The 14,082-nt window shown below is 41.1% G+C and overlaps 1 protein-coding gene across 8 annotated transcripts in view; it reads left to right on the top strand.

Annotated features, from left to right (window-relative positions):
* The first annotated feature begins 5,802 nt into the window (after positions 1-5,802).
* LOC120956004 (zinc finger protein 316) overlaps positions 5,803-14,082 on the top strand; it is a 55,704-nt gene continuing 47,424 nt past the window's right edge. For 3 of the 8 annotated variants that reach the window (XM_040377327.2, XM_040377331.2, XM_040377330.2), the window contains exons 1-2: positions 8,256-9,726; positions 11,067-12,528. The gene's annotated coding sequence lies outside the window, so the exon portion shown is untranslated. Of the gene's footprint in view, positions 6,511-8,253; positions 9,727-11,066; positions 12,529-14,082 lie in introns of those variants that run through there. The other 5 variants (XM_040377328.2, XM_040377332.2, XM_040377333.2 and 2 more) reach the window with 5 other exon arrangements.

The following is a 14,082-nucleotide window of genomic DNA, read 5'->3' on the forward strand; positions in this document are numbered from 1 at the left end:
GGTGGCAATCATACGAAAGAAGGAGCAATAAAAACCAACCAACCACCTTACAAAACGATCGTTAACCGAAACCGGGAGGGTATCGAGCCGTTGCCAGCCAGCACGAACAAAAGCGATCAGTCCCCGAAAGGACACCGAGATCGAAGCATAAATGACGAGCATAAATTAAGCGAAATTAACCTGAACCAGCCCGAGCCGGAGTGGCATCGTTTCTGTCCGTTGCAGGGAGTCGGAGTGCAAAATTCAATCAAAATACCTTTGGGCGGTTTGTTCGGCAGGGGCTGCAGGATCTCCGCCCCGCCCGTGATGGAGCCGATGCTTCGAAACACTTCATAAATCATTTTGCATCTTAGCGAGGTATTGGAGGTTTTTGGAGGTTGCTTTTTTCTCCCTCTCTATGTTGATTGCGGATGGTAGGAAATGCTACATGCGCGGGGTGGTAAATATATTGAAAGATAACGGAGTTATTGTTGGGAGCTTGCGACGGTCGCGGTCCGGTTGTTGATCTTATCGCTGGGAAAAAACATAGGTGTACGTAACGGACGGGGCAATCATGTTGCGCTGTTGCACATAATGCAAGCGCTGTTGCCCGCAGAGCAGAGTGGACAATTGTTTTTTACGTTGAATGGCTGGAAGCATCAAGATTGGTGTTGGTGTTTTAAACTGCCCGTTTCCAGCGGGATGTGTTGAAGATGTCGTTAATGTCTCTTTGGCGGTAGGCATATTTAAAAAACAGGAAGTAAAAAATTGAACACGTTTGATAGGTCATAGTGATATTAGCCTTTCTAAATTATTGTAGTTTAAATAAAAAAATACTTCAAGTAAAACACAAAGGACTCATCACATAAACTTTTAATAGGAACTGAAGAGAAGACAAACTACTTTCATTTGCATGTACATGTAAATATGCGAATAATCAGCTTTAAACGCGATTTTGCTGCAGGGGCTGCATATCTTTAGGCGTTTGTTGATTTCGATCAATTATAAACTCTTTTGTGTGTAAGTTGTTTTCAAATTGCGAATATCAAGCCACGAAAAGTATAATGTTTTAAACCTTGAAGCATCTAGAAACTTAGTGTACAAATTATTGAATTAATTTCGTTACATTATTAAACCATTAAAATATTACTCAAAGAATTGAAGTTGTTAGCGCCTAAAGCTATGCATTTAGTTTATAGCAGAAAGAACTCCATATTACAGAACGAACTCGGATATTAGTATTAGTGAAGACTAGGAACTATTAGAGGTAGGATAATGAATTGTAAAATAAATGTAATCTAAGCTGAAACCCCCGGCTTAAAACTTCTCTTGTAAGAGCTACGAACAGAAGTTTTACTTCTTCCTAGTTAGTTATTTAATAATTTTATTTCCATATTAAATTCCATTTTTGTGTACAATAGATTGAAATGTTACACGTTAATCGGTACAAAACTATGTGCTTTCATCATTGATTTCTATACTTAATAGCAATATAGGCCGATGAAACTGTCTAAGTATTGCAAAAGGAACAATTTAATTAAGAAGAAAACATACAGGAATTGAGCACCTATGGCTTAATACAAGACTTAAATAAATGTCCATTGCTCCTTTCTAGTAAAATTGATACTGATTCAAAGAATATAGTACTCAACAAATGTATAGCCTTGTTTGGAGATTTGTAGAGTTCCTGAAGTTTTGTAAAATCATTAAATACTAAAAAGTAATTTTGAAAAAATACTTTGGATGCTTGCTTTGATGCCTTCTACAACCAGTAGCTTTAAGACGTATGATAGGCGGCAAAAAGTCATTCATTTTGAGACCTTTTCATTTCATTCATAATTCAATTACTAAATTTGCTCTTTATTACACTCAACTCAACAAATCACAAATCAACTTTTCATAAAGAAATCAACTTAATCTACAGCTCAATTATGTTTCACTTCAAAGATGTGAACATATTCTTCACAAAAAGTGCCATCTCACTGCGAGTGAGATTGGAATAGGTCAGTGGTAGGACTGGGTTTTTGTTTGAGTTACTTGCTAGTTATTTTGGTAGCGTTGCGTCTTATCAGAGCTACATGCGCATCCTGAAGCGGTACGGACGGATTATCACAACCGGAAGACGCAAGCCGGAATGTTTGAGATTTTATTGAATCTATTTCAGCTTATGTAACTTTAAGGAGAGTCGTAATTTGATGAAGAATAATAAAGCTAACGTAGCAACAAAAAAATAACAGGAATGCTAAATGAAACCGCCTTCCCTTGGCTTGATTCATCGAAACCAGACACTTTTATCAGTGCTTGTGATTGTTGGCTAGAAAAATAAACAGTAAAAACTCAAGCTACATTGTAACGCTACAAAAAACATACACACAGAACACACGAATCATCCCGAAACTGCGAAAGCTACATATAATCGCATTGCGCTAGGTCGTGATACCACACATGCCATCACATCAGCCTTTGCTGCTTGTGCGGCGGTCCGTGCAGTCTTGACCGGACCTCAACGGAGCACCGTCCTCCTGCTTCAGCCACGCTCGAGCGAACCCGTCCTGCACAAGCAAAACGCCACGGCCTCAAATGCCGCTAAAGTCTTGCATGATGTACGCACGATTAGCCGAAATCTCGCCGCGTTTGTATTTTTTACGCGTTTTGTTCTAATCTGCTGACGCTGGCCACGATTGCGCTGGTTGCTCCCCGGGGCGGAAAAAAGGTTATCTGCTGCCACAAGCCACCAAAACTATGAACTGTCGTCGACAAAAGGGGAAGGGGATTTGTTGTTTGCCTTTTCGTACAATCGGACAACCGTCACAGCATCCCAGCGGAACCGCGCGGATGCCGAGGAAGTAATTACGCGTACGCGTGGTGCGCGTGGTTTTTGTGGCGTTGCGCGTGCTAGCCAGATCCCGAAGAGGAGTAGAGAGAGTTCCCAAGAATAAGGTTGCAATCTTGCTGGGGGGGAAGTAATTGGCCCAAAACTTCCTATTTTCGAGCTGCTAGACAAAATATATAAGTACCGTGCATGGGTCAATGGAAATTCATACACATCAAATTAACACCTTATCACAACCACACGTCTGCCCAAGGTGTCTGCGCTGCAAGGCGCGTTTGACGGACAGGCAACAAACGGCTCTTGAACGAAGTTAAATCACACTCCTGGAAATCGTCTGCCGATGCTTTTCACAATGTAAATAAAGCTCTGCCAGAGACAGAGGGAAAGGCACAGGAAGCATCATAATTATCAGCTGGGAGCCTCTCTAACCTCAGCATCAAACCTTTGGCGCCATGTCAGCGACGGTTTGCGGGCGAGTACGCGCATTGCATCGGGCCGTGTTGGTGAGTCGTTGTGCAGTGCGTCTTTCCCGCCACTGCCATTTGAAAAGAAAGAGAACCAAGGGGCACATTCGTTTGAATGCCAAACAAAAATTTCGTTGAAAAATTGTGTACCGTTTGTGGAAGTAAAACTAGTAATAAAAATAGACAACACATTCCTACTCGAGCATTGCAGAGCAGAGATAGAAGGAAGCAGGCCACGCAACAACAGCAACGACAAAATATGCCATCTCCCCCCAAGCAGAGTGGCGGCATTTTCACAAGATGTCTAAAATAACAAACCGAGTGCGCATGCATGCACCCGCCGGAAAGCAAACCGTGGAGCGAGCGTCAGTATGGGTGAGCACGGCTCTCGGTCTCTCTGGCTCGCGATTCTAACGACAGCCGTACAGCCGAGCGCACAAAAGGGGGTGGTGGGTCGAAGCAGCGTTTTGGGGGAGTGTGACTCAGCGCACAAGAGCTGACGTCAGACGTCGGGAGAGTTGAGCATCGAGGCCTGTGAGGTATCTTACTCGTTCTAGGATTTGTTGTGATCGATCACGCACACGGTCGATCAGTTGTATCTAACCAGCTTTCTAGGGGAGCTCTCTTATCAGTGATAGGAAACAAAAAAAGGACAAAAATCACCTAATTAAGACAAGTTGAAGCTGGTTTTTGGCGGGTAGAAAAGTACAAACGTCTATGTCCCAAAAGTGTCGTGTAAAACCGGTAGCATGGTGATGTTCTTTTCTATTTTTTTCATGTGATTAGCAAATGTGTGTTACCTTTTTCTTTTGCCCCTTTTAGCGTTGAATAAATCGCGGAACAGAAAAAAAACAAGGGTGTGCGAAAAGAAATTTGCAATAACGCACACCACCAAAAAGAAAACGACAAACGGGCGAGCAAGCGTGTGTGATGATGCTCCTGATGGCATCGAACGAACGATGTGTGGGAAAGCGGGGCAAAATGGATATGCTAAGCAGTTTCATGGATTGATTTGACATTGATTTGAATTTTAAAGAAAACACAAATTATTCTTGCATTATTATATATTTCTACTATACAGCTATGGAATAAAATTACCACAAAGTCACTAAAATATATTAAAAAAAAAACTATTAAACAAAAGTTTTTTTTAGTTGACATGCGAGCCCAAAATGGGCATAGTTCTGGGACAAAATGGACATATCTACACAAATCGTCAATCGCCATAACACTCGGGCAATACAGGCCACAGCAACAGTTACTGGCCTAAGCCTTTTCACACACGTCGCGAAATGTTTTCTATTCCAATCTTTCGATTGACTGATCTGGAAATCCTGTGCAAAGTCTTTAAAAAACTTTACAATTTAAAACACTTTTAACACGTTTAAATCAACAAAATCGGAAGTTTTGAAGCTGTGCACGTGTAGCTGTATTCTGGGGACAAATACTACACCATAGCCTCATCAAGCACCATATGTCAAAAGCCGCTGCCCATTTTGCCCCGAGGCAGTCATGTTAAGCTGCTTTTGCACATTGTTCATCTTCAAGTAAACATTGCAAGACCTCTCTAAACTTCGTTATATAGTAACTAAACATTTGTAACCCATATGTTGATTCGCTTACCTCATAGAGTTTAGTCTTTTGTTTGTGTCTTCATTGTACAAAATTAGTTTTGATTTATTTGTTAATAAATATTAATAATAATAATAATAATAATAATAAAAATAACAACAATATTAATAATAATAATAATAATAATAATAATAATAATAATAATAATAATAATAATAATAATAATAATAATAAAAATAATCATAAAAAAAAAAATAATAATAATAATAATAATAATAATAATAATAATTGTCGCACCTTACGTTATCGTTTTCGTCTCCAGTTACCTATATGTCGTACACGTTTTGCTCGCAATGAGCCTTTTGTAAGAGCTATGTCGTCTTTTATTAGTACTTCTGATCTGTTCGATTTCAACATATCCTATCCTGTCTACCGATCCCGTCTTCGCTCCTTTTCCGTACCATAAACTCCTTCCAACTCCTTCGTGAATAATTGTATACTATAGTCAGTAAGCACTATTGCTGTAACCCAACGTGGCCGAGCAATTAATAAAATAAAAATAAATAAATAAATAATAATAATAATAATAATAATAATAATAATAATAATAATAATAATAATAATAATAATAATAATAATAATAATAATAATAATAATAATAATAATAATAATAATAATAATAATAATAATAATAATAATAATAATAATAATAATAATAATAATAATAATAATAATAATAATAAAAATAATAACAATAATAATAATATTAATAATAATAATACTATTATTAATAATTTTAATAACAAAAATTATTATAATAATAATATGTACAGAACAATGTACAGAAAGGCATCACAATTTTAATTGGCTGTTCTTATAGTTAACAACACCTTAGCATTGTTTACTTTTTAGCTCGGAAATGGTGAAACATCATTTTGATACTAAATCTTAATACGTATTTCTTCATTCTTGTTATTCAACAACGAGTACTTTGTCTTCGTAAAACACACCTATGAATACATTCTGTGTCTTGGCATTTATCTTCCCTGAGAAGTAATACTCAAATAAAGGGTGCCCATTTTGCCCCGTTTGCCTGTATTACAATCGCTCCCATCGTGCGCGTGTTATGGATGGCATCGCTCCCCCTACCGCTTTTTTTCGTGCCATTGTGTTAGTGGGGGTGAATTTCGCGAAAAAAGCGCGTCTCGCGCTCGCGCACACAATATATTCTTGATTTCGCACACATCGCATGGTGGAACCAAATGGGAGAGAGAGCGAGAGAGAGAGAAAGAAACACACACCCCAACGACAAGCCGGACCGGCGACTGTGTTTGCCGGTGTTACTCTCCACACCCTCGCGGTCGTGCGTTTGCAACTATTACTGCGCGACACACAGCAAGAGCCTGTGTAAAGAGGCGACTTTTAATTTAGAAGAAAAAAAAACGCACAAACTTACACACTTAACCGCTCGCTCTCACCAATCCACCAAAACGGATCCGGTGCCGGTCACAGTGTGGCTGGCTGGCCGTGTGCTAAGCCGTACTTTCGCGTCATCGCGTCTAAACGCTCTTCACAGACCAAGACGACGCGCGCAGCAAACAACGACAAACCCGGCGACAGCGGTGCTGTACTCTCTGCTGACAGTGGTTTACATCATAGTAGGTAGGTTTTTTTTTTATCTAGCTGCGTGTAATTGAGGCTCCAAAACCAAAATCTATTACAGCGATCGGAATTTAGTGAGTGTGCGCGCGCGTTTTTTTCGGGTCGCATCGTTGACCTTCCGCGGTGGAAGCATACTTTGGGTGACAGGTCTGCAGTGTGCCTGTATGGCCGGGTGCCTGTGAGAGCGGATGACGCGCGTCGATCCGGTGACCAATACTAATGCGGTTCGTTCGCTGGGGCAGAAACGTCAAGCGAGGGTGATGAATATATCGCGAATTTGATGCGAAAAAAACGAAAAAACTCTACGCGCACGGGGGGCGGTTGGAAGTGTCCCATGTGTGTGTTTGCGTGTAACTGTGTGCGTGTGTATGTGTGTTTACTTTCTGCTCAGTGTTCGATGAATGCCCCACAGCTCTAATAAAGTGTGGACAGGTTTATTCCCCTCTTTGTTAGTCGTCGCCTTTTTTGCTAATTTAATTCTAAACACCCGTTTATCATATGTTTTCGAGCTATTCGTTGCGCATTGCAAATATTCAAAAAAATGCAGCTCCATGCTATGTGTATGTGTATGTGTGTGCGCTCGGTGCTTTACTTCGATAAGCAAACATACGCGTTTGGTGAGTCAAAATTAAAACGCAAAAAAATGGCAAAGGCCCCAAAACGTGGACCAAAGTTCCATCCCGTGTTGTTAGGGATTGTTAGGGAGGGAAGGGGGGCAGTAAGCAAAATTGTACGGTGCACTTGTACGATATTTCTTCCACACACATGCAGAGGCGGTAAGGGAACACGTTAGGCAAAACGGTAGCAGATATTCGCATAGTGGTGGTAATTGTGAGGGGTTCGTTGTCTGCTGCTCTGCCATTTGTTTATCATTGCTACCAGATACGTATTGGAATACGTTTGTGATGATTTGCTAAGTCCGTTTTAATGTGTTGTTTTTTGGAGTGTTTTAGTTTTCCTTTTTTGCTAATAATTGTTTCGTCACTTAATTTCCTTATTACGGATTATGTATAGGAATAAAATATTAATAATTTTAGTCGTTTTTTTCATTTCTTTTATAGTATTAATTACAAGTACAGATTTAAAGTTATTATCTTGTTTTCTTGTATTTTGATCATTTATGCTTGTTTTTTTCTGTGGCTTGTTGAAAATTAAATTGGAATTAATCATTTGTTGGAGTTATTAAAGTGGAAGCTAGACATTTAGAAATTTTCTAGCTATTTTTTAGAAGATGACATTAAATTAATCTTATAAATGGCGCGTTATATCTAAAACAATGCAAATCATTATGTCGAAAGTTGTAAGCAAAAAGTATTGATAATATTGTAGAACTAAAAACTAATTTTTAAATTACAAATGTTCTTAGAATATAATATTTATGCTTCTTCTTCTCTTCTTCTTCTTCTTCTTCTTCTTCTTCTTCTTCTTCTTCTTCTTCCTCTTCTTCTTCTTCTTCTTCTTCTTCTTCTTCTTCTTCTTCTTCTATTTTTTCTTCTTTTTTGTCTTATTCTTCTTCATCATCTTATTTTTATTATTTTTCTTCTTCTTCTTCTTCATCTTATTTATATTCCTTTTATTATTCTTCTTCTTATTCTTCTTCTTCTTCTTCCAAAACAACTTTATGATAAAATTTGCTGTAACGACATATCTAAACCATAATAGATAATTAAGAAAAAATGCAAATAACTGTTTTTTTTCTTACATTTTGTTTTTTTTTTCTATTTTTATTTATAGTTGTGTTATAAATATCTTCACTTCATTGCTTTCAATTGTCTTCTAAACCTTATTCACAACAAAATCCCACTGGCACACCCAGTGATCGCATTTTCCTCCAACCCGATGGAGTCACCTGGTGCTTCACCATGCCAGGCGATACAGTGCTCGCGGCTAATTTTCACCCCCGTACATGGTTTTCCCACTTTCACTGGCAGCCCATTGTTTCACTTTCATTACAGCTTTGCTCGCTGCCAGCCGCTGCCTCCCCCCCCTTCCGTTTCCCCTTTGGTGCATCCATCCGCCGTAGCGCGATAAGCGTGAGCACTGCACATTTGCATTCGGACGATCGAACAAACGCTGCCCATAGTGCAGCGTGAGCCACGCTCAGGACGCTCTTTCTCTCTCTCTCTCCTTGTTGGTTTAATTTTTCCCCATCCACAACTACACGCACAAAGCCGGTTGCAATGACAAAAAAAAAACAGTCACCCGGCAACTGTATGTAAAATGTGTTTCCCCTTTTTCTCGCTCACGCACACAAGTTCACGAAACAAAAAGATAAAAAAAAAATGGACGAACAAGTTGAAGGTTGCATTTCGACAATTTGGCCCATGTATAAGGGAGGTTTTTTTCTTTCTTTCCTTCCTTTTGCACCCGCAACCCCCCCACGCGTGGATGCACCAACGGTTTCGTTGGTTTGCGGGAAAAGAGTGCGTCCGACGCTCCCCCATTGTGTCTCTCAATCTAGTCGGTCAAAAGGATTCTCCGAAGAGAGGGATTTATACAGCGAAAGAGAGACAGCGAGCGAGAGTGTGAGTCAAAAAGACCGGGACTCTCATCCCCCCAAATGCTCTCGCTGTCTCTTTCCTTTGCACACTCTGCAACGCTCTTACTGAATCTGCTCGCCCCAAGTATATATCGCTCCATCTCGCTCGTTGCCGAGTTGCAACCCCTCTGGAGCGAAAATCTCGGCAATCTCCCATCCGTTGCCGAGAGAGAGAGAGAGAGAGTGCACGCACTGGCGAGTAGCAGCGCGGTTCCGCGAACCAGCTAAAATAGAAAACAGAGAAAACGCACTCAGTCTGTAATATGCTCTTTATCCGTTCGGCGGCACCAGCAGCAGCAGCAGCGGCCGCACTTGTGATCCCGGTGTGGAATTATTATTATTTTGTTATTCAAAAGTCTGGCCCTCCTTCCTTCCCCCAAAACAAACCGCCATCTCCCGCCCCAAGACCCCCATTTTACCGTTTAAAAGTTGGTTCCGCGCACTGCTTCGGTGTTGGCGGGGTTTCCGAAATTCGCGCGCGCGGCTCCGTGTTGCGTGCTACTGCTTGCAAGGGTGATGGTGGCTGCTCCGAGTGATTAGCACCGAAAGGTATTACGTTCATCTGCAGGTGGCTCAAGTTCAGTTTTCGGGGTTTGAAATCATTAGTAGCTGCAACTCAACTGCGGGAGCACAGCTCCGGATAAGAGAAGGTTTCAGTGTGAAACGACTAATACACGGTACGTGCTAGTGTAGGAGCAGCTCCGAGGTGCTGCAACAGTCTAAAAGTGTACGGTGGCAGATTTGGGGCTGTGAGAGGTGTTTCCTTTTTTTAGTGGTACATTTTTTTTTCTTCTCTTCAAAAGTGTGTTAGTGTATACGTGTGGTAACCAAATCTTCTCCGCTTAAGTAGATGTGTGCGACTGTGGCGCTGCATTAGAAAAAAAAAACTGAAGGGAATATGATGTGGTACCTGTCTGTCAGGCCCTTTCCGGGCTATGCGTCGCAAACGTGCAAACCTTCCCTTCCTTGTGCTCAATTTCCTGTGAAAATCTGATGTCACGCACCTCGCGCACACCGTGTCTCTTCATCCCGTCTCCATGACGATTACGTCGGCGATCGACAAAATTCTTTTTTCCCTCCCCTTGGTGAGGGTTTTTTTTGCTTCTCTTGCTTCGTTCTTCGCTCCTCTGGCTCCTCTGGTCATCATCGCCGTCATCATCACCGAAAAAAGAGAATCTCACACATATGCGGAGCACGCCACTACTACTGCTAAACACATACACAAAAAGAAAAAACGACACAAGAACGGCCACGACGAAACTAACACCACGTCGGAAACGGCGGGATGTTCCGCTTTTCCGTTTGATGGGCCGCGCGCGCGATTACACCACCGAGTCTCCGAAACGGTTCGCGGTACATGTGTGTGTGTGTGTGTCAGTGCCGGTGATATTCGGGATTTTTTTTTTTTGGGGAGGGTAACAGATATATATATTTTTCTCGAACGGTCACGGGGATGTAGGAGGTAAAAATGGTACGGCAGCCTTGTTTTCCGACTGCTCTGCCACTTCGCTCTTGGATCCTCGACCGCTCTCTACACCTTCCAACATTCGACAAAGCCGCGATGGATGCGAAGTGGCGTGCGTCGTGGCACGGCGTGTATGTGTGGGTGGAATGGAGCAGAGAGGAATTGACACACAAAAAATGACATTTTTCCCGCTTTGTCTTGTGTGCGGCCTGTCGGAAAGCTGAAGGAAGGTCTGACTGATGCATGGAGCGGTCGCACGAAACGTTGAATGATTGAGGGAGCGTTTGATAGTGCACGATTAGTGCTAGCTGCAAGAGTAGTAGTCAGGGGTGTTGATGAGATATTGCTAGGATTTCATCTTCTTGGACATAAAATTGAGTATTTTTTCCTACGCAACACTTTCATGGCTTTTGTCACAAATACTTACAATGACTCTAAGTGTAAACGTTACAAAATGGATTATTTGAATGCGTTACAGGGCGTTACGGGTCGAAGCATCCCTTTATGCACTGGAATGTAACTATTACTAATATCGTGTGTTTCTCTTTCTAGGTACTGCGTCCTGCGGGACTGATTTTCGGCATGCATTAGTTCATCTAAAAGGCAAACAATTTGAAGAAAACAACAACAAGTTTAAATCCTTTCTGTGTGAACTTTGGAAATACGCACGGGGCTACGGAAAGCATGTGAAAGTGTGTTTTTGGAAGTGCTAAAGTTGTGTTGAAACCGAAATCTTCCAATTCTGCAACGCGCAACCAGTTACAGAAGCAACAGACACAGGCCGCACAAAATATGTAGAAGAGTGCAAACATCTGATACGATTTGTTATATCGTTTTGTTTTTTGTTTTGCTTTTCCTTTTGCGCTCCGTTATTTTTTTATGATACAAAAACCCCAACCCAACAGTGTGTTAAGTTTTAGTGTGTGAAAATTCAAGTGACAGTGTGTGCTTTCATCCGGAATTTTGCCTCTTCTTTTCTCACCCATGTTTGGCAGGACTTTAAAAAACGAGGGTAGCTTACCAATATCGTTCAGTTAAACAGTCACTTACGCTCTGCACACTGTATTTTCAATCCATGCAACAAACACACACTCACAGTGCCGGTATTAGCTGCTGTCAAAATTACAAGCTCACAAGCTAACGTTTAACGCCCAGGGAACATTTTAAGTGAGGCATAGTTTAACAAAAAAAAAAGCAAAAAAAGAAGAAAAAACCGCAACTAAAAATGGTGCCAACAACGGACAAAGTAATGCAAAAAGTATGAAACAATTTGCCCGGTACGATTAATTTGTCTCGCGCGGGTCAATCACCACCATCGCCACCGCCGCCAACGAGCTCAAGGACGAGGACAGAGCGCGCCCGTTTGCTAAAATTGGGAACCATTTAAAACTGCATTAACCCAGCGCTCGGGGGAGGAAATAGTTGCACTTTTTCGCGAACATCACCGATAACAGAGCAAAAAAAAGAAGCGCGCGTGTGTCCATTTGCTCCACTGCTGTGGATTTAACCAACGTTGCGCAAGTAATTAGAATGGCTGGCGGAAAATCTGGCACCGCTGGTGGAACTGCTGCCGCCCGGTGGTGGTGCTGCTGTCGTCGATGAACAGCCCGGCTCGCTATCCGCGAAGTTTCGCGCTCAGTGCGTCCTGCAGTGTGAAGCGCCCGCCGATCCAGAGCATAGCGTTTGACCTGGAGCATATCATCGGTGTGCTCTGCCTGCGATCCGCGCCCGCGTCCGCTTTCTAACGTTCCAACCCAACAAAACGGTGCTGATAAGGTGTCTGTGTGCGTCTGAGTGTGATGAAGTGCGTGTGTGAGATGTTGTTTTAGTTTATTACTATTTTGTTCTGATTGAGTGTGATCAAGACTATAATTTGAGCAAAGTCGGCAAGAAACAAGCGTTAGCAAGGGAAAGAGCAGAAATACAACAAACACACCGTTTATTGCCGTTACCGCGCGTACAGCCGTTTGGAGTGTCTTCCTGTTTGATTTTTGGCGTAACCTTTTACATTGTGGTAAGTTGTATGTTTTAGTAATGTTTGTTTTTGACGTGATGTGATGTCATAAACGTGCGATTCGATGCAATGCGTTCAATTTAAATGTATTCGATAACATGTACAACAAACGACAGTTATAGAATAATGACCATTAAAATACTCACGAAACCTGTAAAGAATTGTATCGATGTCATACAAAATATGGAAACTGTGCAATGATTTATCAGAATATAATGAAGCTTTGACTAGCCAAGCTGTAATTACGACACGACTGAGGCTAATTGCTGAAAAATAATCATAATCCAATATAATTAACCTCGAGCATGTTGAATTATAGTTTATTGTTTCTTGTGTTGATATGATCTTGCAATGATTTGATGGTCGTTTTGCTATTCAGAATGAATTTCTTATTATTTGGCAATCATGTTACATACATTATTCTTAATCGCCAGTCTTATTACGCCAATAATAATATGAATTTTCAAATATAATTTGAATTTGGCCCGGTTACAGGATTAAAAAAAAATAGCATTAGGATGCGTGCAAAGCATTTTTTTTAAAGACAACGCCAATTCCTGGTGACTTTTAAGGGGAAAACTTAAAGAACTCATACCAGAATTTCAGAACTCATACCGATCCTGCGAATGATCCTGAACGCATGTCGATTCTGGAGTTTTACAGATCTCATACTGACACTGGAACTTACTCCAATCTCATACAGGCGTTAGAATCAGTCATAAACCTCGAGATCTTAACTCCTTACCGGTTCTATAACTGATCCAGACTGTTCATGGAATTGATCCCGAGCCTACACCGGGTTTGGAATTGACTCTTGACTCTATATTGGTGATGGAGCTGATCCCAGGCCCATACTGGTACTTGAACTGATTAAGATTCCATATCAGTCCTGAAACAGGCCCTGTTTTCAGGCCCTGTTACTGCTCCCATTTTAATTCGGGCCCCAAAAATAGTACCTGCATCTGTCTTAGTCATGGAACTATCAAATCTAGTGGTTTTCATTTTTCGTTTTTTTGCATTGGAGAATCCCGCAGTATTGGGCGTCAACTTGAACGACTTAACAAAATGCCCGTCCTGGGTTCTAGTCTCATATGGACCATCGCTTTAAGCAAAGATTGACTATCCGGCTGCGTGGTTCTTAATAAGTCTTGTCAGCTTTTATTGTTGCAGTTTTTTTGTGGAAATATTGTTGCGACATTTCGATACATCTAGACCTAGAATGGCGGTCACGTAAAGTAGGAAACCTATTTTCTGTATTTGAGGCTTTCTGAACAATCCCTTTCGATCACTTTTTGGAAATCTTTTCTAGCACGTTGTAGATGACATGGTTAAACTTTGTTTCGGCTAAAAATTAGGGCCATAAATGGAAAAATCCTCGAAAACCAAGGAAAACGTTAATCTATTGAATTCGGACTATGATTTGTATCATTCTTCTCCATACCTTTCAAAACACCAACATTTAAATCGGCGTTGCGTTTTCCATAAAAAAAACGGTTGCCATTGTATGGATGTAAACTAAGCCAAAAGCATCCAAGCAACCGCTGGAAAGTAACG

This window comes from Anopheles coluzzii, chromosome 3 (genome assembly GCF_943734685.1).
Source record: "Anopheles coluzzii chromosome 3, AcolN3, whole genome shotgun sequence".
Taxonomy (NCBI): domain Eukaryota; kingdom Metazoa; phylum Arthropoda; class Insecta; order Diptera; family Culicidae; genus Anopheles; species Anopheles coluzzii.